General features: G+C 44.6%; 1 long non-coding RNA gene across 2 annotated transcripts in view; it reads left to right on the top strand.

Moving 5' to 3' along the window:
- LOC140478527 (uncharacterized) overlaps positions 1–25,936 on the top strand; it is a 106,931-nt gene that overhangs the window by 60,746 nt on the left and 20,249 nt on the right. The window contains exon 4 of one of the 2 annotated variants that reach the window (XR_011960784.1): positions 4,188–4,357. The exons of the other annotated variant lie outside the window; for it this stretch is intronic. This is a non-coding gene — a long non-coding RNA (uncharacterized lncRNA). Of the gene's footprint in view, positions 1–4,187; positions 4,358–25,936 lie in introns of those variants that run through there. 2 annotated transcript variants of the gene reach the window in all.

A 25,936-nucleotide genomic window follows, 5' to 3' on the forward strand; every position in this document is an offset into this window, starting at 1 on the left:
GCACTGCCTGAGAATTGGGTGGACACCGGCTTGGTTGAAGCTTTCAAAAGGGAATTGGATAATGAGGAGAAGGGAGAGAAATTGCATGCTATGCAGCATGCACCTTCTAGGAGCAGGGAAGGGAATGGGGATCTTAATCCAGCAGAGAGGCAGTACAGGCACGGCAGGCTGATGGCCTCATTGCTGTAACTATTCTACAATTGTAAACAAGCCAGTGTTTTGCTTCCTTGTCTGTACCAGGGTTTTTTTAAAAAAAAATTAAACAGGATCACCACTATTTGCGCTTGCGTTCTACTCCATTTCAACCACCATTGCCGATCCCTACCGTCTCAAAACCATTTCAGTAGAAGAGATATCCCGATCACCTTCCAGAGACTGCAGTGAGGAATCCAGACTGATGGAATACTGTGGAATGTTGCACTGCAATAGGGGTGTCTGTCTCTTTTTTTTGGTAAAGCAACCTCATCCAAACATCTAGCAATATCAGCCCCCCTGAGTACATTTGGCTGACCAGCTTTCTGGGCTGTACTTTCAGGTATGGCAATCCATTGAGCAAAAAAAATGGTAAATGGATTACCCATTCAGAGCCTCTGATGTTTCAATGGGATCTTTCTCTTCTCTAAGAAGAGCGAGTATTGCCTAATGCGCTTTAATCTCTCTCTGATTCTTGTGATGACGGCACTGTCCAGTGTTATCTATATTGAGTGCATGCTGCAAACAAAATGACTATTTTAAATCACTTGTTTTTAAAAAAAACTTTTTAAACGGTGTTTTTTTTAAAAAAACCGATCCTTAATTGCCTTTGAACTGAGGGACTTGTCGTATCATGTTGCGGATATTTTGGAGTCCGTGTAGTGTGTAGGCCAGACCAGGTGAGGCTGACATGATTTCTGTCCTGTTCTCTGAACCATTAGGTTAAGAACAAGGACTGCAGACTCTGGATTAGAGTGGTGCTGGAAAAGCACAGCAGTTCAGGCAGCCTGCGAGGGGCAGGAAAATTGACGTTTCGGGCAAAAGCCCTTCATCAGAAATGAAGGGCTTTTGCCCTGAACCATTAACCCAGGCCTGCACTTGATGAGAATGGTAATGTTACTAGTACACTACCATCTCTCTGCTTTATCACATGGACTAAACTTAGGAGAATACTTTATTGGTTTACGATTGTCTCAAGGGCCTGGAAAACTCAACGCCGATACAAGTTTCTTTTTAATTTTAAGCTAAATATTTTACTGATGCACCGTTTGGCATGTATGGGGACTGAACCTTTGATATCTATATTTGCATGTTTTACTTCACTCCCTTTCACTGGCTGTGGGCATCACAGTGAAGGTCAACATTTGCTGTAAGCACAAACGATTTCCTTCCTCAAAAGGACGTTTACAAACCAGATATTGTTTTTCTTTCAACAGTGATTGACGATGGTTATACCATTGCTGAGACTTAACTTGCATTTCCGGATTTGTGAAACTGATTCTCCCACCCCCCCTCACCCCATCTGTCCTGGTGGGATTCGAACCGGGGTCCGCACAGCATTAACTTGGGCCTCTGGATTGCTGGAGTGGTGGCACCACCACTTTGTCACTGTCTCTGTCTTGCCACCCTGAAAGCCGAAAATCTCCAGCTCATTTGAACACTGGAGATTGAGGCTGGACTGTTACCTGAGCTCCTTAGCCCATTTGATGTGACAATCGCTGATTGTATTTCTGGGAAGTGATGGTAGAGTTTCTTTCTGTTTGCTGAATCCTTGCCGGTCCATTGTTAAATGCCTCTCTTTGTTGGCCATTGCTGAACGCCTTCTATAGAGCTTTAAGCATTGAAGACCCCTACCTGGGAGGGGGAGGGGGGGCAAGGACTTTGGCCCTGAAGGCGCCTTTGAATTTTTGACTGGCCTAGGAATGCATTAGCCTGCAGTGATTGATGCGGCCTGGGCCAGCCTTTGTTGGGGTCTTGGTGGAGAGGTTACCGAGGGGCCGGGGGTTGGGGAGGGGGCCAGGTACACAATGGAGGATGGGATCAGTAGAATCTACCCCTCCATAAAGCGTGAGAACTGTGACATGGATTGACGCTAAAGTGAGGGTTGATTTGGGGGGGGGGGGGGGTGTTCGGGGCGGGTGGAGGATGCGCGGAAAGAGCGAGAGAGCAGAGCTCTGTCCATTCTGTTATGTTTGAGAAATGGTTGCGCCACGCAGGCCTGGGGATCGACGCCTCTTGAGAAGGGTCGTGACCTCTTGTGCTCAGAGGGTGGGGTGGGGGAGGATGGAGGAGGTGATCCATACTCCCTGTAGATGTTTTATCTACAAGACAGATGGATACTTAAGGCTGATTGAGTAGGCAGCTGCAGAGAGGCATCCTTTAACAGCTTACTGACCAAACTGAATGGTTAATGCAAATACAGTCCCCTTCCACCCTCCCTAAATGCGTACCATTAGCCCAACTCCAATACTTCCCTCCCCTCCCAACGCTGCCATCCTCCTCCCCTCTTCCATCAGCTTACAGGGAGATGGTGATTCTTTTTGGTTTGAAAAGAAAAATGCCCTCCCGCCAAACAATGAAATCTCTTTCATGGAAGCGGCAAGTTTTTTTTTTGTCACTGTGTTTTTCTAATAAAACTTCCCTACGTCGCAGTCTTAAAACCCCTTCAAAGTGATTTGCTCCCACTGAAGTGTCATGGAAAACAGCAGCTAATATGTACGCAGTAAAGTTGCCCACTACGCAGTGCTGTGAGGATGAGGAAAACATCAGGTTTTCTGATGTTGGTCGCAGCAGCAGACAGACCGGCCCTTCTCGTCTTTGGATGACACCGTGCAATCTTTTATATGCACCAGACCAATCAGTCAGGCAGGGCTTTGACTTCATGTCTAATCCCAATAGATGGCACCATTTTTTTGGCACAGCTTGGCACTCCCTCTGCTTTGCACTGCATGTCCGTTTCAGTGAAATGTTTGTGTTTCTGTGGTGGAATTTGAACGTAAGACCTTCCGCTGTGGGGGTGGTATCATACCCAGTGATATTAACCCCCCCCCCCCCAAAAAGATGGACAGTTGCACATTTGCTTGCTTCCCCCGCCCAACCCTCACCATGCAACTCCACAGGTAGCTACATGCAGTTTGTTCATGGCAACATCAACCCGTTAATTCTCAGCAAGTGTTTGTACGAAAGCAGAGTTTGTCCGCCCTTAAGTGGGCTAGAAGGCCTCCCTGCTTACTCCTTTCCAATTCTGGTCCCTCCCCTTCATGGCACTGTTCAGTGCGGACCTTTTTATCTTGCTTTGCATATCCTGCAAGGTTTACAGCAGAGGCTCCTGTCACCTAGATGAAACAGTTTGTGTTTTTGCGATTGGAGTCTATGCTTTTGCTTGTAAGCTGTGCTCCATATCAATCTCAGTGGGTACTCTGGAGTCTAAACGCCTAGGCTTTATGGGAATGCAGGAATCAGCCACGGATGTTGCTCCTGCTCGTGGCCCAGCACTTCCGACTGACTGGTTTGCCACAATTGAGTTACGTGCCAATGTGCGTTTGTTTTATGGCTCCATTGGGAGGTCAAGGGTGGATAGAACCAAGGAAGAGAATATTTTCTCTCATTTTCTGTAGGTGGGTGACATTTTTTCTTTTTGAAACCTCACTGGGAATGCTTAAGTGAATCTGGCAGCTCTAGACCAGTGGCTGGGGGTACCATCAGGCTACTCATGGTTCATGTTTGTATTGTTTTAGGAATCCTAGAATTGGTGACGGTTTTTAAAATTGTTTAACGATAGCCTTCAGTCAACGTGCTTCGCTGTCCCTTCTCCTCCTCCTCCTGCTCCTCATCCTGCTGTCGTATGGTATGGTGTTTTGTGCTGAAGGCCTGTGATTTACTGGAAGGTTCGGTGGGCCTCTGGAGGAATGCGTTACCGTGGAAACTATTGTGCGGCCATCTGTCCGAGTAGTGCCAAAGTGCTGACAGTGCAGGTAGTGATGCGGACTTCTACTGCAGTGTCAGCACTTAACGTACTCCTTGCACACACCATCTTCTCTGAAGACTTGTCCTTTCTCTTCCCACCAGCTCCCACCGATTATATATGTTGAACGCCCTGTGTTTTTTTTTTAATCCACCCCACCCCACCTTATTGCACCACCTTTCTGTCGGCCATCAGGTGATGGTTTTTAAACAAAATAATGAATGTTGTTCAACAAATGTTTTATTAACAGGCACCCACGGGACCAGGAGTGTACCGGTGGATCAAATATTTCGATTGATCAAGAGGTCCACATAATCATGTGACAACACACTATTAGAAACATGATGCAGGGGGTATGCACGTCACTGTTATACTTTATTTACAGCATAAATTACTCAAAACAACTCTGCCTTCAATAAAACCTGCTGGTGGAGAGCCTTCTCACACACTCACACTCAACTGACTACTTGAATATTGCGTTATTTGAGGAGAAATTGTCTCTAAATTGAACAGCAAGTATATTTACACTGAGGTAAACTTTTTAAGAAAAACCCATAATAATTGGACAGAATGATTCAGTAAACAACACAGTATCTGAAGGTTTATAATTTTTGCTGGTTTATAGGGGGTCAGTTAAAGCCATGTCTGCTCTAAATAGTATAGTGGCTTGTGACACTTGTAATCTAGACATCTGGGTCATTGGTTCCGAGCACCTTGAAATCCCACCTGGGCAGTTTGAGAAAGGAATCCTGGAAAATTTTTAAAAGTACAACTGAATATCAGTAAAGTAGTCACATAATGCTTGTTTTCAGTCTTATTCAAAGAAGGGAACTTGGATCACGGGTAAGAAAACCTACCACCCTCATCCAGCCTGGCCTCTGCATGACTCTAGGGTCCTTACAGATGCGAGGACAATTGAGCATCGATCACAAGTGGCTAGCTAGAAGCTTGCTTAGAACAGCAGGCGTAGACAGTAAATGTTGGCATTGCAACTCGTGCCCGCTTTCGCAATGATATTATTTAAATAAACATGCCACTTCAGCAAATGCAAGTCAAGGAGGGTGATATGTATTCATGTCAACCTGACCCTGACCCTGACCCTGAGGTGCCAGGCTTTAGAACTTGAAGCTGTGCCATTGTAGAGAGAGGAGGTTTGTTGGGATTCTCCATGTGCTGGGAGAGTGACCTGTGGCATTACCAGTGGCTGTCTTCTGTGTCTAGTCTCTGGCACCGTGAAGGCCTGGACACTGCCCTGGCCTCCTGTCTGTTTCTGGATTCTCCTCCATTTCTTTCCTGACTTTGGGGCTGACCGGCCACTTGCTGAAGGCAGCTGTTTCCTGTGGGATCCGGGGGAAGGAAGAGTAACCTTGTGTGTAAACAGATGGTTTTCTTTTCCAAAGCTTTGGCCTTGTTTTTCTGTTCTTTGTGAAAAAAATTAGTCTGTTGTGATACCGGACTTTACAATCTCCCTACTCATTGCTCTGCTCCCTCTGCTGTTTCTATCTCATCGCTACATCCCCTTTGTCTGTTGAGCAAGAGTGAATGTGAAAAATGATTGTTTATGGCAGAAACCAAAGAAAAGAATTGGAAAGGGGAAATCTCTGAGCAGTGGAGTGAATATCCCTTTTGCACTGACCTTAATTGAACAGTCAACACCTCTTCAAGTCGGTGCCCATCGTTGGAGTTGTGGCTCATTACAATCTTTAGCCCAGTGATTTCAAATTTCTTCTTTGTGAAAAAGTGCGAGGTAACTCTGATTTGGAAGTGCTTTGCTTCACTAAGGGCTTATAAAAAGAAAAGGATAAGATGGTGGCCAACTTGAGTTTTAAAGTAAGGGTACCACAAAGAGTAGGGAGTTTAATTCAATTATCAGCATGGTTGTGGGGGTGGGTAAGGAATGTTAGAAACAATACTGCAATAAATGGTTTGAGACACTGAGCTTCGTGAAAATCGTTAGAAATGTTTGGGGAGGGAGGGAGTTGAGATCAGTCAAAGAGCAACAGGGTTAGGAGGTCTATTTTCTTCCTAATGTCCAGTATTCAGATACAGACCTTTTTAATATTTCAAGATGCTTTGTACTTATACAAAGCAGATCGTAATTTTATAACGGCTTCCTGGAGCTTGCCATTTGACTTTTTTTTTAAGCTTAAACAGCTCATCCAGCTTTTAGCCAGTCTTTTCCTGACTTGGGACTACTGGAAAACCATTGGAAATCATTTATTTTAGAGATTGGAGGGTCTTTTGAGTTGGTGGAGGGGAGTGAAGGTGCTTCTTCTGGGTCTAGAGTGCCAAAGTGCAAATAGTGGTAGGTAGTGTAGAGTGAATCCTAGCTACACTATTTACACTTCAAGCACTGTTGTACCCAATTGCTGACAGGAAGGAAAATGCTCTTTGACCTGACCTCCATGCTTGGATGATGCCTTGAGCAAACATGTGGTCCACTGTTTGGGATAGATGTGATTTTTGTTTTTAAACAAAAAGTAGAGTCAATATGTACTACAGCAGCTTTACCCCCATCTGTGTTAGTGGGTGAGTACGTGCTGATTTAGAACAAACTGGCCACTTGCCTGTGCCGTTGGCTTGCCCTGTCTCAAGATCTTTGCTCAGGAAGGATTCTGTTCCATGGTTCTGAAAGGGTTGACTTTCTGGAGAAGCCACTATGCTCATGTATCCCCTCGCCATTAATGGGCTGTCTTTTCACGTGTACTGATGGCTCATCTGGCAATCTTGTCAAATTGGCCACCGGTTCCTTACTAAATGGACACATCACACTGCTGTAGCCAGAGCTGCTCCATGAACGCATGGATTAGAGGGAACTTCAGGCTGTTCATATCATGTGAGTGTTCAATGCAGTGGGAGGACTGAAATGGGTGGGTCACAGTTGTTAACAATTCCATGTTTGTGATGGAGGCCTTGAGCTTGTTATATCTGACGTGGATGACAAAAAGTGCCTCGTACCTGGCGGTGTTTAAGGAGACAGCTGAATCTTGAATTATGGAGCCATCTGCCATTCACTTTGGGTCATGTATAACGTTTTGGGGTTTTTGTAACCTTGTGTTATTTTCCTCCTTCCACAGACTAGACTAATCCTGAACCGCAAGTCCTACATGTGAGTAGATCTAAGTTGGACTGTTTTTCTTCCAGGCAGTCACCATCTCGTTGATAGGTGTCTCGCTACTCCCAGAGAGGCCCTGGGCCGCAGCAACTACAGGCCTTGCCCACGTGGTGGTTGCTTTATCCCCTTGGGGAAATGTTTAAGAGTTGCTCCATTTTGTAGCTTCTTACTGGGGCACACCTGTTTGGAGGGAGGGGGATGGGAGTTGTTCGATGCGCTCTCTCTCTCTCTCAGATCTTAACCCTGCAGACAGTGATGCCTACCCGCCTTGGAATGGAGGGAAAGCCATGTCCGAGCAGCCCAAAAGTGCTTGTAGTGCAGGTAGTCGCATTGAAACCTACTGCAGAACAATCACTTTCAGCGCTGCTTGGATTTGTGCATCAGATCGAGAGGGATTAACTGCAGTCCTTGAGCAGCGGCTGGACAATGGCCTGGTTGGCTGGTCCAGTTCTCTGATCTCTGGATAAAGTAACGGCAGCCAGCTCTTCACTGGTAAGTTTGTGCACTTCCGGGCAGGGAAGGGGTTTGACAGTCGCAGAGAGAGGTGTGCTCGCACGCACCCCCACCTTTTGAATCTTACATTAGAATCCCTACAGCCTGGGAGCAGGTAATTCGGTCTATTGAGTCCACGCTGACCCTCCAAAGAGCATCCCATCCAGAACCACCCCTCAGTCTGCACCCCTGTAACTCTGCTTTTCCCATAGCGAATCCCCCTTATGCACATCTCTGGGCACTATGGACAATTTCAGCATGGCATGTCCACCTAACCTGCACATCTTTGGACTGGGGGAGGAAACCCATGCAGACACTGGGTGAATGTGCAAACTCCATACAGACAGTTACCCGAGGAGGGAAACAAACCCATGTTCCTGGCACTGGGAGGCAGCAGTGCTTACCACTGAGCCACCATGCAGCCCTAGGTGTTACGGCAGGGCTGTCCAATGGAGCTAAAGATGGCTTCAAGCCCCGTTCCCCCAAACAAACCCTTGCTGTGTAACTATTAAAACCCAGCCTGACCCGATTTGCCCTTTTATTGTCACTGGTTTGATCCTGTTTTTAACCAGATCCATTTTCCCATGTGTCCTCAAAAAGTTAATGAAACTGAGTTTGATTGACCTTTTTATTCAAAAAAAGGTATTTATTCTTGGGAGTGGATTTGAAGAGTTTGTTAACAGATCAACCATGATTTAATTAATGCCTCTTCCTGTATTCCTTATTTTGGGAGCCAAGAGATTTAGAAAGGGCTGGTTTTGACATCCTGGCAAATATTAACAGGTAGTGAGACCTGGATTGCTGAAACATGTGGAACTAGTGGATTTAAAGTCTATTTGCTGATGTCTGAAGGTGAACAGCATGACTGCTTTTCATTGGTCATTCACTAGTTAACCGACAGTTTTTCTTCGAGGGTGAAGAGGTGAGAATTGGAGATTTATACTTTTTTAAAATGTAGTCTCAACAAATTGCCTTCTTTCTTGGACAAAATTGAGAATTTAAAAAGTAAAAGGTTTCCATTAGGTTTTATCCTTGTATTGAAACTTTACTTCAGAACTGTCAGAATTGTTACAGCACTGACAGAGACCACACGGTCCATCAAGTCCATACCTATTTTATGTAGAATCAGTCCCATTCCCCTACTATATTTGTAGCAGCAGGAGGTGGCCATTTGGTCCCTGCTATTTAATAGGACCATGACTGATTGAAACTTCAGTGCATTTTTCTCACCCATCCCCATAACCACAGACACCAGACACCATTAATAATCAGAAGTCTAACAAAATCATAATTTAACATTCCCAAAGACCAGACTACCCACAGCTTTCTGATAGAGAATTCCAAAAGTTCACCCCCCCTTATTTTTAAATTGTGTCCCCAGGTCTAGACTCCCCAGCAAGAGGAGACATGTTACCTTTCTCTACCCAGTCTATCCCATTAAGTATTTTATAAGTTTAAGTGAGATCACCCTCTCATTCTCTAAAGCGCTAGAGAATTCAGGTCCAGTTTACCCAATGTCTCTCCATAGGACGGCCCCATCTACCTTGGATCAAGTCTTTGAATCTCAGTTGCACTTCCTCCATGGCAACAATATCTTAACTGGGGTAAGGATCCCAAAACTGCACACACTACTCCCAGGTGCAGTCTAAGCAACTACCTATGCACTTGAAGCAAGATTTCATGATTCATGTACGTGGATATTTCTGTCATAAATGTTTACATTCTGTTCGCCTTCCTAAATCACTTGCTGCATCTGCATGTTAGTCTTTGGTGACTTACCAACCAGTACACCCAAGTTTCTTTGTACACTTACACTTTCCAACCTCATGTCATTTAAGAAACCTCCTGCACGTTACTTTGGCCTCTTCATAATTGACCTTCAAACTTCCAAAATAAACGTGCCATCTTTCAGATGGGAAAGTCCAGTATCACAATTGTAAAGAAATGGAGCAAAGTTCTGTCCAGTGACCTTTTATCCCTCAATCAACATCAGAAAATTAAAATGTCTGGTCATCATCTCATTGGTGTTTTCAACAGCCGAGAGGAGAAAGATATTTAAAAGGGACCTGAGGGTCAATATTTTCCACAAAGGCTGGTTCGTATGTGGAATGAGCTGCCAGAGGAAGTGGTAGATGTAGGCCCAGTTACCCAATTTAAAAAAAAAATTGGGCAGGTATATGAGTCGGAAAAATTTGGAGGGATATTGGCCAAACACAGGCTAGTGGATCTAGTTGGTCAGCATAGGCGAGTTGGACCGAAGGGTCTGTTTCCATGCTGTCTGACACCTATGAATCTGTCACTCCCACCAGAGTGGATAACCTCTAGTTTTCCATATTCTATTCCATCTGCCATGTTTTGCCCATCTTCCTGTCAATGCACATTCACATTTAGTTTTATATCATTTGTCATATATGGAGATGTTTCGTTTTGAACAGCACTTTCACTGCTACTGACCTAAGGCTAGCAGATCTGTAGTTCCCTGTTTTCTCTCTCGCTCCCTTAAATAATGGGGATCATTCCCGTATATAAACTGTCTATGGCCTCCCTCTTCAATACAATGGCCTTGAGGCACGTAGGGAAGAGGTCTGGGGAATACTGGAAAGGATGAAAATAGATAAGTCCCCTGGGCCTGATGGCATTTATCCTAGGATCCTCTGGGAAGCTAGGGAGGAGATAGCGGAGCCATTGGCCTTGATTTTTATGTCGCCGTTGTCTACGGGAATAGTGCCAGAAGACTGGAGGAGAGCGAATGTGGTCCCCTTGTTCAAGAAGGGGAGCAGGGATAGCCCGAGTAACTATAGGCCAGTGAGTTCACTTCTGTTGTGGGTAAAGTCTTAGAGAGAATTGTAAGGGATAGGATTTATGAACATCTGGATAGGAATAATGTGATCAAGGATAGTCAGCATGGTTTTGTGAAGGGCAGGTCATGCCTCACAAACCTTATTGAGTTCTTTGAGAAGGTGACCAAGGAAGTGGACGAGGGTAAAGCAGTAGATGTGGTGTATATAGATTTTAGCAAGGCGTTCGATAAGGTACCCCATGGCAGGCTAATGCAAAAACTACGGAGGTATGGCATTGAGGGTGCATTAGAGGTTTGGATTAGGAATTGGCTGGCTGGAAGGAGACAGAGGGTAGTAGTTGATGGTATAGGTTCATCTTGGAGCGCAGTTACTAGTGGTGTTCCACAAGGATCTGTTTTGGGACCATTGCTGTTTGTCATTTTTATAAATGACCTGGAGGAGGGGCTTGAAGGCTGGGTGAGCAAGTTTGCGGATGACACGAAAGTCGGTGGAGTTGTGGACAGCAAAGAAGGATGTGGCAGGTTACAGCGCGATATAGATAAGTTGCAGAGCTGGGCAGTAAGGTGGCAAATGGAATTCAACGTAGCTAAGTGTGAAGTCATTCACTTTGGTAGGAGTAACAAGAAGATGGATTACTGGGCTAATGGTAGACTACTTGGTAGTGTGGATGAGCAGAGGGATCTTGGTGTCCATGTACACAGATCTTTGAAAGTTGCCACCCAGGTAAATAGTGCTGTGAAGAAGGCATATGGTGTACTGGGCTTTATTGGTAGAGGAATTGAGTTCCGGAGTCCTGAGGTCATGTTGCAGTTGTATAAGACTCTGGTGCGGCCTCATCTGGAGTATTGTGTGCAGTTTTCGTCGCCATATTATAGGAAGGATGTGGAGGCATTGGAACGAGTGCAGAGGAGGTTTACCAGCATGTTGCCTGGCATGGCAGGAAGATCGTATGAGGAAAGGCTGAGGCACTTGGGACTTTTCTCATTTAGAAAAGAAGGTTTAGGGGAGATTTGATAGAGGTGTACAAGATGATTAGGGGTTTAGATAGGGTTGACAGTGAGAACCTTTTTCCGCGTATGGAGTCAGCTGTTACTAGGGGACACAGCTTTAAATTAAGGGGTGGTAGGTATAGGACAGATGTTAGGGGTAGATTCTTTACTCAGCAGGTTGTGAGTTCATGGAATGCCCTGCCAGTAGCAGTGGTGGACTCTCCCTCTTTATGGTCATTTAAGCGGGCATTGGGCAAGCATATGGAGGTTATTGGGCTAGTGTCGGTTAGGTAGGCTTCGGTCGGCGCAACATCGAGGGCTGAAGGGCCTGTACTGCGCTGTATTTTTCTATGTTCTATTACATTGGAGTGAGGAAATAGACATAGAGACACAGTAATGATTTAGCTTCTCTGCCATTTCTCTCTTCCTCACTACAGAATCTCCAGACTGCCTGTAATGGACCCACATTCATTTTAGCCACACTCTTTCTTTTTATATTCCTGTGGAAGTTTTTAAAGTTTTTGATTTCCTCGATTGCATTCCTATTCTTTGCTCCCTTGTGAAGCTTTTGGTCTTCCCTGTATTGTGTGCTGTTAAACCTCCCCCACCCAGCAATCTCAGAATTGCTGATATTTTATTGCAACCTCCTTGGCGTTGTACTTTTAGTCTTGCATCTTCTTTGTTAGCCACAGTTGACTGACCTTTTGAGTTTTTTTGCACCTTGAAGGAATTTATATTTGCTGTAATTCATGCAGAAGTTCATTGAAGATTGCCCACTGCCTGTGTGCAGCTATGTTTTGTGATGAATTTTCCCAGTCCACCACAACCACTTTGTATCTCACACCTTTTTATAATTTTCCTTATTCAGATTTAACACACTGTTCAAAATGCACTGCCTAACTTTCAAAAATAATGTAAAATGCTGCCATATTGTGATCTCTCGTTCTTAATTTTTTTTAACATCAAAATTGTTAATTTGGGCCATTTTATTACATAATATTAAGTCAAAGGAACATGTCCTGTAGTTGGCTCCTCAACATTCTGCTCTAGAAAGCCATCCCTAACACTTCTGTAGCTTTGGTGTTGAATTGGTTTCCCCAGTCTCCGTGTCAATTGAAGTAATTGAAACAGTGTGGCCCAGGCTGCATACCTCTGTCATGTCCTGATTAATACAGTGTCCCACACTACCACTACTACTTTGTGCCGACAAATAACTTCAATCAATGTTCACAGTCCCTTGTTTTTTCTTAGTTGCACCCAAACAGATTCTGCAATTTGGGATTCTCCCTTGTGATCCCATCCCTTCAGTGTAACGCCACCTTTTTTTTCCCCCTCTGTGTTGTCCTTCGATGTAAGACAACCTTGAATATTTATTTCCCAATCCTGGGTACCTTGGTGCTATGATTTTGTGATGGCAATTAGATCATACCCATGTGTCTGTGTTTGTCCTGTTATAGATATTACTTGTTGTGAATGTTGCATGCATTCAAGTAGAGTGCCCTTGCCTTCTGTCTTATCAGCATCCTTCTGCTTTTGAAGCATGCGCAATGTTTGAATGTGTTCCTCCAGGCATTTAATCTCTCATCATCTTTTCAGCTGCTAACTTTATTTCTCTCCTTCCAGTTTGTTACCCTGAGGTTCCTATCCCATAACAAGCTAGTTTAAATGTATCCCAACTGAACTGGCAAATCTCACTGCGAGGAGACCTGTTCCAGTCCCATTAAGGTGTGATTCATCTTGCAGATCCCTCCCTCCCCGGAAATGGTCCCAATCTCATTCCTGACCCGATGCACCAGTTATCTAGCAATGTAATAAATTTGTCAGTTCTGTTGTTTTGCTCACTGGCACATGGCGCTGAGAATAATCCTGAGATTACTACTCTTGAGGTCCTGATTTTTAAAAAATTTCTTGACGAATTGGGTGGCATGGTGACTCAATGGTTAGCCCTGCTGCCTCCCAGCACCAGGGACCCGGGTTCAGTTCCACCCTTGGGTGACTGTGCAAACTCCACACAGACACATTCTCCTCCGTGGGTTTCTACTGGGTGCTCCAATTTCCTCCCACAGTTTAAACACCTGCAGGTTAGGTGGATTAGCCACCTAGCCTGGGATTTTGGGGATCGTGTGGGTCTGGTTGGAATGCTTTTCAGAGAGTCAGTGTGGACCCGATGGGTCAAATAGTCTGCTTTCATGCTGTCTGAATTCTATAATATAATTTTCTGAAATTTGCCATTGGGACCTCATCCCTCTCAAGGGCTTGGTACTAATGTGGAGCACAATGTCTAGCTGATCTCCCCGTCTCCCAGGATGATGCCCTGCAGCCGCCTCCTGTAGTATCCATGACCATGGCACCAGTGAGGTAGCACACCATCCTGGAGTTATGGGTCCTACCACAGAAGTGCTGTCTAATCCCCTGACTGTACAGTAATTCCTGTAGTTGTTTGCCACCTTGTGGCTACCTGATCTCCTGGTCATGATTTGGAGATGCCATGTTGAACTGGGGTGTACAAAGTTAAAAATCCCAACACCAGGTTATATATAGTCCAACAAGCTTAATTGAAAGCACTAGCTTTGAGTGCTGCTCCTTCATCAGGTGGTTGTGGAGTACACAATTGTAAGACACAGAATCTATAGTGAAAAATTTAAGGAGGTGTTAAGGCTTGGGTTGGTTGGGGTTAGACCTGTTTTCCTTTGTGCACTTAGATGATCGATCTCTGGTGATGGTGCTGACTCCTGGTTAGTTTTGCTGGCTTTGCAGTCAGTTGGGGGTTCTCGTTGCTGTGCAAATCCACGCAAAACTGACTGTGTCTCGGCAACGGCAGCGAGCCCACAGATACCTGCATGTGTGAGCATTCATCTAATCCCGAGCAGCATCAGGAACACACTGGTCTCGTGCTGCAGTCTGAAGACTGAGACTAGAGGACAGGGCCAAACAACTGTGTGGGTTGTGCCATCTACACTGAGGCAAGAAATGTCTGTCTGATCTCCTGGCAACCTGTCTGTACAGTTAAGTGTGCCCTAGCAGGGTTAGTATGTGAGCAATTTGGGCAGTGGAGAGAGTTGGATAAGTGAGGGGTGTCTGTCTTTGCTGATGCATATTGACCTCTGAAGACACTGAAACAGAACTAATAGATGCGCCCGAGGAGGGGATGCTGCTATGGTCAAGGTACTGTTGACAATTCTCTGCTAACTCGACCACCTCACTCAATGTTAAAATATTTCCCACATGCATTTGCTAACATCTGTGGGATGCAAAGCTGTAATCTCCAACTGTGATGGACTCTGACCCAATGGCTGTTGCCACCAGTTCAGATTGATGAGAGTATGAACGCCCATTGGACTACCCTTGTAGAATCCTCTGGCCCGTTGAATTGCTGCTGCACATTGAACTGTGTGAAACCGAGGAGGAGGTGTGAGAAGCTGTCAAGAGGCTGCGATGCAGTTCCCCATTCCCCCTCTCCCCTTCCCTGTTTTGTCTAGGTTGGGATGGGCAGCAGTATTTACGTTTTATTTGATATTGCACTTGTCCCGGCCTATACAGATCAAGAGGCAAGGATGTCATGTGGGGTTTGCACACCTTATCTGTAACAATTGCTGTTCTTCAACTGAGGGTTATTGTAATTAATGGGTGTTTTCTTTCCTCTGCTTATTATTTGACTGTTACATATCCCCCATCTAGCTTTCTGTTTGTCTGCCCATCTCTCCTCACCATCCCAACCCCGTTGAATGCCCTCCTTTCCCTTGTCAAGACTGGCCAGTGTTGAGAGGCGGAGACTGGAGCAATTGCTGGGTTTCCCATGAAGCATTGCACTTGTCTCGGTCCGACAGTGCTGGTATAACACCACTGCTCGTAAGCTTGCTGACCTCTGCTCAGTCACACACATTCATTGCCATTACCTGGACAGGAACTGTGAGATGTTGCTGTTGCAAGTAGTTGGTCCCAGCCAGATGTTGTGTTCCTTTCCAGGCTAAGGTTGGGTAAATGTCAATGCCTTGGGAGTGAAGGTAATTGGCAAACTGCAATTGTGTGTGCTGCCCATAAGAAATGTTTCCAGTCTTGTCATTTTGAGCCGTTGCTGGGTAATAAGTGATTATTGGCAAATAATTCCGGATGGTTGGAAACTTCTCTCCATAGTTGAGAAGTTGCCTGTGTTTATACATTGAGACTGTATGCAGGAAGAGTGGGAGGTACAGATGTCTTAATTCCTCTGGTAAGAATGGGAGGAAGTTTTGTTGGGGTGACTGGGGTGGGCAGGGAGAATGGAAGGTGGAATTAAATTATTCTTTGCCTCCACCAAATTTTAAATATTGGGAGATTCCAGAAGAGAAGGCAGCTGGGGTAGAGTCTGTCCATTTCTGCTGTTCTGTCCATGTTAGTTCCTGGTGAAATGTTGAAGGGCACCTTATTGCACCAATCATGCCCCTGTTATTATGGTCAATGTGTCCAGGCTTTGTGTAAGATGACAGCCTCCTTACAATGAAGCACACTTTTGGATTCTGGATTGGATCACCCAGATTCAGAGATACAGTGACAGTGGTCATGTCTGGCTGCTTGTTTGTTTTAATTTGATTAACGAAAGGGTGTTGCACACTTTTTAAATAAATGTTAATCTTCTTAACCTTGCTGGCATCTTTTGTTGCTGCTTTCCATGTTGCATTCTGTACCTGAATCTGTCCTAAGATGTGCTGTTACACTTTTTTTGAAAGAAGGTCATTAAACATTTTAATTACTGGATGAATGGTGTGTGTGCTTTTGCGTTGGAGAATGGCTGAATTGAAAGTGTAAAAATTAAGATGCGCCTCCTGACTTATATAATGAGATTTTTGTGGAAGTTGGCTGAATGAGCAGGATATTAAAGAGAAACAGCAACATATTATACCCGGTTGTGTTATTGCCGGGGAAAACGCTCTTCCCAATGTAAGAGTGGCAGGCGTATGCAACCTGCAGTCCTTTTAGAAGACTGCACAAGGCAGTAATATCGTGGCTGAACTTGTCCTGAATTGTCTTTTGCTACTGTATTATGTACTTTCCAGCCTGTTCTGCTTTCCTCAATGATTTCTGTGTGTCTATCTGTCCATACCAGGTCATTCTCCAGCTACACCTTTTTAGAATCATCGCCTTTCTATCGTCTCTCCTGTTTGACTGCATCATTTCACATCCCTCTCCATTGAATGTCATTGGCCATTTGTCTACTGTTCCACCAAATGTGTATGTTTATATTTTAGCGTCATCTTTGAGTTCACAACTCTTACTGGTTTTGTTACCTACCAGTCTTCCTCCAACTATCATTGTCTATCTTGCTCTCATGCTCTCTCGCCCCCTCTCTCGCCCCCTCTCTCGCCCATCCATCTCTATCAGCTCACTACCCCTACCCTTTCAGTATGTATACCATGACCTAGCTGCACCTGAAACATTAACTGTGCTCTCTCCTCACAGGCTGCCGGATCTGCTGAATTTTGCCAATAATTTGTTTTTGTTCCAGATTTCTAGCATCTCCAGTTCTTTGTTTTATTTGACTTGAACATGCCTCTGAAATCTGTCAGATGTTTTTCTTATCCTTATCTACCTTCTGCAATTATCACCAATTGCTGCCAACTTTTTATCTGGGCACTTCACCTCATGGACTCTCCTCGTTCTGAGGAGTACATGCAGATTTTCCTGTCTCTTTACAATGCTATAGCTCCTCATTCGATTGCTGTTCTAATCAACCTTCTCTGCACCTTGTCAAATTCTTCCCTAAAGAGTAGAGTTTAATGTTGGCAGCAAAATTCTGCCCGATCTAGAATTCAACTCTGGCTTAGCCTATGTGATACAGATTTAGTTTATATTGCACAAGTGTGGGATTCATAAGTCTCTTCAAAAGCCCGAAGAGAGACTGGTGGGTTTGGTGGGGTGAGGGATTAAAATCTTTGCTGACCTAAGCTTGCCCATTTCTGCCTTGAACTGAAGTTGCATGGTCAGCTAACCTGCTTCATGGAGGCTGACACGAACACTTAAACATGACAATGAAGTTGAAAATGCCTTGTCAATCAAATTTCAGATCTCTGCTGCTGTCGGCTGAGGTTCTAGTCTGTCAGGAAACACTGATCTGCAGTGGATTTAAATGTGTTTGCCCCATGTCTACTTCCTGGAGCAAGATACCTCTTTGAGAGAAACTTCTGGGTACTCCCCACTGTTGTCTCAAAGTCCATCTTCAAGACTCGTTAAATCCAATTATTGTTCTGTTTCCCACCCTCCTTGTGTGGCTTCACACGTGACTTTCTCTAGCTTTGCAATCTTTCCCTCTCCCAAGATCGCAATCCCCTAAACAGGCCTGTCCTCTGCCTTGATGCTCCTTACCCTATCACCACCAGCCTCTCCTTCCTGACCACCTGACTGGGCTCATTCCTTCTCCAGCATCTTTTGGAGGTAGGGGCGGTGGGGCAGAAGTTGTGTGTGGAGAGAGGAAAGCATTAACATTTTGCGTCCAATATGACTTCTTCAGAACTGACATTCACAGATGCTGTCAGACCTGCTAAGTTTCTCCAGCATTTTCTGTGCTTGCTTCAGGTTGATAGCATCTGCAGGGTATTGCTTTTAGACTCCTCTATGCCAACTGGATGTCCTAAATTAATCTAGTCCTGTTTGCCAGCATTAGTCAATATATCCACCCAGATGCTTTTCACCCTAAACCTATGCCTTCTAGCTTTGGACTCTGTTTCTCTGGGGAAAAGGCCTTGGCTGTTCATCCTGTCTGTGTCCCTCATGATGTTATAAATCTCTATAAGGTTATCCCTCAGCTTCTGATGCTCCAGGGAAAACAGCCCCAATCTATTCAACCTCTCCCTATAAACTCAAACTCTCCAACTGAACCCTTTTCAAGTTTCACATCCCTCCTATAGCAGGGAGATCAGAATTGAACACTATGTTCCAGAAGTGGCCTAACCAGTGTGTTGTATAGCTGCAACATGCCTCCCAACTCGTATACTCAACGTACTGACCAATAAAGGCAACTGTACCAATCACCTTCTTCACTATCCTATCTATCTATGATACCACTTTCAAGGAACTATGAACCTGCACTCTAAAGTCTCTTTGGTCAGCAGCACTCCCTAGGGCCTTACCATTAACTGTACAAGTCCAGCCCTGATTTGACTTTCCAAAATGTAGCACCTCACATTTACTTAAATTAAACTCCATCTGCCATTTCTCAGTAGCCTGGCCCACCTAATCAAGGTCCTGTTATACTTTGCGGTAGCTTTCTTTGCTGTCCACTATACCTCCAATTTTGGTGTCATATGCAAACTTAATACTGCATCTCCTATATTCACACCCAAAGCATTTATATAAATGACAAAAAGCAAATCCTTAAAGCTAAGGATTGTGGGAGAGATTAATGCAAATTTTAAAAGCAAGTTACTGAAACACATGTTTACTGCTGCTTTATTCAAGGAGTGGGATAGGACAGTTCCAAATGGCTGGCGTCGGGCTGCGTACAAAGTGAGATTGGGCCAGCAGCAAGTAGCTGGTTGATTTGCGACGTGACCAACTGGCAAAAAACCATTTGGATTCTGGCAACTTTGCCTGAATGGAAAGATGTAAAAACAAGAAATGGGAACAGGGGCAGGAGAAATCAAAATGTCTGACAGAAATTTACATCTGAAGTTGTTGAGCCAAGAAGGCTGAAGAATGCTCAGTTGCAGAATGAGGCACTGTTCTTCCAGCATATGTTGGGGTTTCACTGGAACACAGCAGTAGGTCCACAGAACAGGAATGAGCTTGAGAGCAAACTGATGACCTGGTAAGTGAACAGAAGCGTGAGTGATGTTGGCTGACTGAGCTGAGCTGTTCTGCAACGGACGCAGTAGACTAGATTGAAAGTACATTGTGAATTGCTGCTCTTCCTCGAAGGAGTGCATGGGATCTTGGATGTGTAATTGTTTTATTCATGTTGGCTGAGGAAGCTGGAGGATGTATCTGTTCTTTGAAGTATTGGGCATGGGATCTTTTTACATCCACCTCAAAGGTCTTTCAGGACACTAGTTTAATATTGCGCTGGAAAGTCAGTGAAGCATTCCCTCAGTGCAACTTTGGTATCAATCTCAGTTATGTGCTTTACTTCACAATTATTTAGTCCTTCCACCACCAATGTTGAGAAGCAGCAGTGTGTACCGTTTACAAGATGCACTGCCAAAGTTTGGCAAGCCTCACTAGACCGCATCCTCCAAATCTGCAACCACGACTGTGTTGAAAGACGATGTAACTCGATCAAAATCCTGGAGCATGCCACCAACTCTGCCACTGTGTGTACTTACTGCAGCATTTCAAACAGATGGTGCCACCATCTTGGGCAACTAGGGATGGGCAATAAATGCTGCAATGGCACCAGTGCCCATGAATTAATAAGAAAAGTCTTCTAAAGTGAGGCTTAATGCACAATATTCCGATTCAGAGACAAGAGTGCTCCAAATTTAGCCCCAGTTTGACAGCCAAATTCTAGCTGTGATCTAACCATGAAATAAAATGTTTTGGGTTGGCTGATTGCAAAGTATTTTGCCAAAAGTTTCATGAGAGTCTAATGAAACCCATGAGAGGCTGGAGTTTCTGTTTCGAGCTGGGTTGTTATCAACTGAACCGCAAGACCTACAGTTTAATATTGTCAACCCAGTGCGCTGTCAGATAAGCTTATTGTGCTTATTGCCTTGACATGAATCTGTTGAGGTAGGGGACAATATTTCATTTATTGGCCATTGATAGACTCTGCTGCATTTTAAATTAGCAATATTTTGCCACTCCCTTCAGGAGCATCTCTAATGAACAAGAACAAAGTAACCCTCCTTATTAACTAATAGGGATGCATATCTGTTCAGTAATATTGCTCAGAGCGTATTCCTGCAGCTTCTGAATTGATCGGTCCCTGGCTCCTCATCAGCTTTCATGTATGTTCAGTTCAGTTGAAAGGTCATTAGCTCTGCTTCTCTCCCCTCGAGCTGCCAGACCTGCTGAGCATTTCCAGAATTTATTTGCTTGCACTACAGATTTCCAGCATCCACAGTGCACTGCTTTTGCATTTTGGTAGCTCTTCCAAGCTAGGCAAGAGGCTCAAGGCACCTTCCGGGGGGTTGAATCAGACAGAAGCTTGAGACTGTGCTAAGGAAGGAGATGGTAGGAGAGATGACCCAAGCAGTTTTGTCATGGGGGTGAGTTTCAACAAAGAACTTAAGGGAGAACGAAGAGGGCATTGCTAGAGTTTTGAAGCTAGATTGTTGAAGGTGTGTTTGTCAATGGTGGAACCTTATGGGATGCATAGACTTGAAGTGCAGTTGAGTGCAGCAGCAGAGATTGCACTGTAAAGAGATACTGTTTAATCCATGTCCATCCTCCGCTCTCTTTTAACAAGCATATGCCAGATTTCACGAATGCTGTCCTGCCTGTTTATGACTCTATAACAAAGATGTACAGCATGGAAACAGACCCTTCGGTCCAATCTGTCCAGGACGACCAGATATCCTAACCCAATCTAGTCCCACCTACCAGAACCCGGCCCAAATCCCTCCAAACCCTTCCTATTCATATACCCATCCAAATGCCTTTTAAATGTTGCAATTGTACCAGCCTCCACCACTTCCTCTGGCAGATCATTCCATACACATACTACCCTCTGCTTGAAAACGTTGCCCCTTAGGTCTCTTTTATATCTTTTCCCCTCTCACCCTAAACCTATGCCCTCTAGTTCTGGGCTCCCTGACCCCAGGGAATAGAAAATAGGTGCAGGAATAGGCCATTCTGCCCTTTGAGCTTGCACCTCCATTCAATATGATCATAGCTGATCATCCTTAATCAGTATCCTGTTCCTGCCTTATCTCCATCACCCCTGATTCCACTATTCCTGAGAACTCTATCCAACTCCTTCTTAAATGAATCCAGAGACTGGGCCTCCACTGTCCTCTGGGGCAGAGCATTCCACACAGCCACCACTCTCTGGGTGAAGACGTTTCTCCTCATCTCTGTCCTAAATGGTCTACCCCGTATTTTTAAGCTGTGTCCTCTGGTTCGGCACTCCCCCATCAGCGGAAATATGTTTCCTGCCTCCAGCGTGTCTAATCCTTTCATAATCTTATATGTCTCAATCAGATCACCTCTCAGTCTTCTAAACTCAAGGGTATACAAGCCCAGTCGCTCCAGTCTTTCAGCGTAAGGTAGTCCTGCCATTCCAGGAATTGACTCTGCACTCCCTCAATAGCCAGAATGTCTTTCCTCAAATTTGGAGACCAGAACTGCACACAATACTCCAGGTGTGGTCTCACCAGGGCCCTGTACAGTTGCAGAAGAACCTTTTTGCTTCTATACTCAATCCCTCTTGTTATGAAGGCCAGCATACTATTAGCTGCCTTCATTACCTGCTGTACCAGCGTGCTTACCTTCATTGACTGGTGTACAAGAACACCCAGATCTCTTTGTACTGCCCCTTTACCTAAATTGATTCCATTGAGGTGGTAATCTGCCTTCCTGTTCTTGCCACCAAAGTGGATAACCATACATTTATCCACATTAAACTGCATCTGCCATGCATCTGCCCACTCACCTAACCTGTCCAGCTCACCCTGTAATCTCCTAACACCCTCCTCACATTTCACCCTGCCACCCAGTTTAACATTAGCAAATTTGCTGATAATATTATTACTAATACCATCTTCTATATCATTAACATATATTGTAAAAAGCTGCTGTCCCAGCACTGATCCCTGCGGTCACTGCCTGCCATTCCGAAATGGAGCCATTTATCACGACTCTTTGTTTCCTGTCAGCCAACCAACTTTCAATCCAAGTTACTACTTTGCCCCCAATACCATGCACCCTAATTTTGCTCACTAACTTCCTATGTGGGACTTTAGCAAAAGCCTTCTGAAAGTCCAGGTACACGACATCTACTGGATCTCCCATCTTCAGAGTTACATCCTCAAAAAATTCCAGAAGATTAGTCAAGCATGATTTCCCCCTCATAAATCCATGCTGACTCTGACCTATCCTGTTACTACTATCCAGATGTGTCATAATTTCATCCTTTGTAATAGATCCAGCACCTTTCCCACAACTGAGGTCAGACTTTGCCTATTTATCCTATCCACGCCCCTCATAATTTTGTAAACCTCTCTAAGGTAATCTTTCAGCCTCTGACACTCCAGGGAAAACAGTCTCAGCCTGTTCAGCCTCTCCCAATAGCTCAAATCCTCTAACCGTGGCACCATTCTTGTAAATCTTTTCTGAACCTGTTCAAGTTTCACAACATCTTTCTGAGAGGAAGGAGACCAGAATTGCACGCAATATTCCAACAGTGGCCTAACCAATGTCCTGGACAGCAGCAACATGACCTCCCAACTCCTGTACTCAATACTCTGACCAATAAAGGAAAGCATACCAAAGGTGGGACTAGATTGGGTTGGGATATCTGGTCGGCATGGATGAGTTGGATCGAAGGGTCTGTTTCCATGCTGTACATCTTTATGACTCTATAACAAACAGGCAGAACAGTGTTGTGAAGTCTGGCATATGCTTGTTAAGAGAGAGTGGAGGATGGACATGGATTAAACAGTATCTCTTTACAGTGCAATCTCTGCTGCTGCACTCACTACACTTCAAGTCTATGCATCCCATAAGGTTCCACCGCTGACACCACCTTCACTATCCTATCTACCTACGTTCTCACACACTGAAACAAAAATGATGCTTGCTCACTAACAACATATCTGAAAGGGTGTTTCTTTTTATATACATCTGTCAAAAGGAAGTGAGACAGGAACAATAATTCTGCAAAGTCCAGGTAGATAAGCATCTCCCTCAGGCTGCCATTGGATGCTCTGTTAAACAGCAGCTTTTAAACATAAAATCAAAAGTATCACTGATCCTGAATACGCTAACGTGAAACAAATTGCTGGAGAAACTCCATTTGGGTCTGGCTGCATCAATAGTAAACAGTCGAGTCCAGTGACCCTTCTTTAGACCATTCTGAAACGTTTACGTCTACTTTCTCACCACAAATACTGCCAGACTTGCCGAGTTTCTCCAGCTGTGTCCCCAAAGATATATGGCAGAGCTGGGCCTTGCGGAGATCCTTTGGAAGCATCATCGATTCCAGCAAGCATGCTTCAGGTGGCTCAGTGGTTAGCTGCTTCACAGCGTCGGGGACCTAGGTTCAAATCCAGCCTCTGGTGACTATGGAGTTTGCACATTCTCCCCATATCTGCATGGGTTTACTCCAGATCGTCTGGTTTCCTCCCTTCGTCCAGAGATGTGCAGGTTAGGTGGAATGGCCATGTTAAATTGTCTGTAGTCTTCAGGGATGTGTAGGTTAGGAGAGATGTAGAGTAATATAGGGTAAGGGAATGAGTCTGAGTGGGTTACTCTTCAGAGGTTGACGTGGACTTGGTGTGTCAAGTGGCCTGTTTCCACACTGTAGGGATTCTATGAAATGAAATTCTATGAAAACTGAGCCCTCAGCAGGGTGAGTTAATTACTTCAATGAATACTACCATTTCAAGTCCTGGATGTTTGAATCATGAGAAAAAGTCAACAGTGAAATACCACAGCAACATGATACTGGGCAAAGCCCATATTCTGACACCCTGTGATTTAGATCCTGGGAAGTGGATGAGAGTTAAAGAGAAGAACACAATTGTGTTGCAGGAGAATTACCACAAAACACTTTCAATTCAGCTACTTATGAAGAAACTGCAATCAAATACTGAAACAAGTGTTGTTTAAACTTTATACCAAAGTAAGACCTCCCAAGTAAAGCTTTGCAACTCAACTCAGCTATTCTCTGATTAATTTAGCTACAATTCCAACCAACAGTGACTGTCTTTTGATGAGTTCAGGGTTTTGACTTGGTGTTGTTCTCCAAAGTTCTGCTACTGCAGAATCATGAAGTTGAATTAGAGTCACAGAGATATACAGCTCGGAAGCAGACTCTTGGTCCATCCAACCAGATATTGCAACCTAATCTCGTCCCATTTGCCAGCACTTGGCCCATATCCCTCTATACCCTTCATATACCGACCCATATGCCTTATAAATGTTGTTATTGTACCAGCCTCCACCACTTCTTCTGGCAACTTATTCTACAGATGCACTGTGCTTTGTCTATAAACGTTGCCCTTTAAGTCCCTTTTAAATCTTTCCTCTCTTACCTTAAGCCTATGCCCTCTAGTTCAGGACTTCCCCACCCCAGGGAAAAGACCTTATCTAATTACACTCTCCATGCCTGTCATGATTTTATAAACCTCTCTACAGTCACCCGTCAGCCTCTGACGCTCCGAAGCCTTCCCATTCTCCAGCCTTCCCTTTACCTGTGAAGGAGCTGCCAGAGGAAGTGGTCGAGGCTGGTACAATTGCAACAAGGGGCATTTGGATGGGTATATGAATAGGAGGGGTTTGGAGGGATATGGGCCGGGTGCTGGCAGGTGGGACCAGATTGGGTTTGGGATATCTGGTCGGCATAGATGGGTTGGACCGAAGGGTCTGTTTCCATGCTGTACATCTCCATCTGCCCCAATCAACATTTGAAAACTCTTACCTAATACCATCAAAATTGGTTTTCCTCCAATATAGAACCTTAACTTTTAGATCTGGTCTATCCTTTTCCATCACTAGTTTAAAACTAATAGAATTATGGTCGCTGGCCCCAAAGTGCTCCCCCACTGACACCCCCAAGTTACTTGCCCTGCCTTAGATCATTTTCACTCATTTTGTGGTTTGCCGTTGATGATCCTTGAGATTCTTGAATCCCTACCATTGGTTACGTTTGTAGAGTCCTCGAGTCTGCAGTTTGCCGCCTTATGAGAAGTAATTTGCCTCCCCCTAGTTGCAGTCTGTGTTAGCTGTCTGTTTGGAGATGCAACCTTTCCTGCAATTAACCCCTTTGTGGCAGGACAGTCCTTGTGCAGGGAGTTGTAATTGCCCATTTGTCATGAGGCTGCAGGCTATCAAGTAGGATTCCCTCCTCTCTCCCAGGAAAGTTTGATTATGTTGCCGAGCTGGCTTCATCTCGGGGATGGCGTATTGTTTTAATTCCTTTATAACAGTTTGTCCTTGTCCCTTTCATCTCGGGAAACAGTTTATTCGAGAAAGAGTTACTGCTAATACTTTCAATCCATGAACAATTATTGAAGTTCTTAACCATGTTGACGATCCCTAATCAGCCCTTGCCTTACCAAATACATGTAAATCCTGTCCCTCAGGATTCCCTCCAACAACTTATCCACCACCGACTGGAGTTCTTAACAATTATTAGTGTCACAGTGGGAATTTTGTGCCCTAAAGCACCCGACTCGTGTCAGGGGTGAACTAATTTTCTCTTATAGTTTTATTCTTATACACACATCACTGCCAAAATTGATTTTGAGTTGCTCATTGTACCATTTGCGCAAATATCTTTTCAAAGTGACATTTGGTTGAAAAATACACTTTGATCATAATTGGAACCAAACATAATCTGTTGCTTGTTTGTGTTATTTCTATTTGGAACCTTTTGGTTGGGGTGTGGAGACACCTCGGGTGGTCTTGAGACACAATCGACAAAAAAGAATCTCAGCCACCCACTCAGCCTTTGCGACGAGTGAAACTT

Source organism: Chiloscyllium punctatum, chromosome 6, assembly GCF_047496795.1.
Source record: "Chiloscyllium punctatum isolate Juve2018m chromosome 6, sChiPun1.3, whole genome shotgun sequence".
In the NCBI taxonomy this organism is placed as follows: domain Eukaryota; kingdom Metazoa; phylum Chordata; class Chondrichthyes; order Orectolobiformes; family Hemiscylliidae; genus Chiloscyllium; species Chiloscyllium punctatum.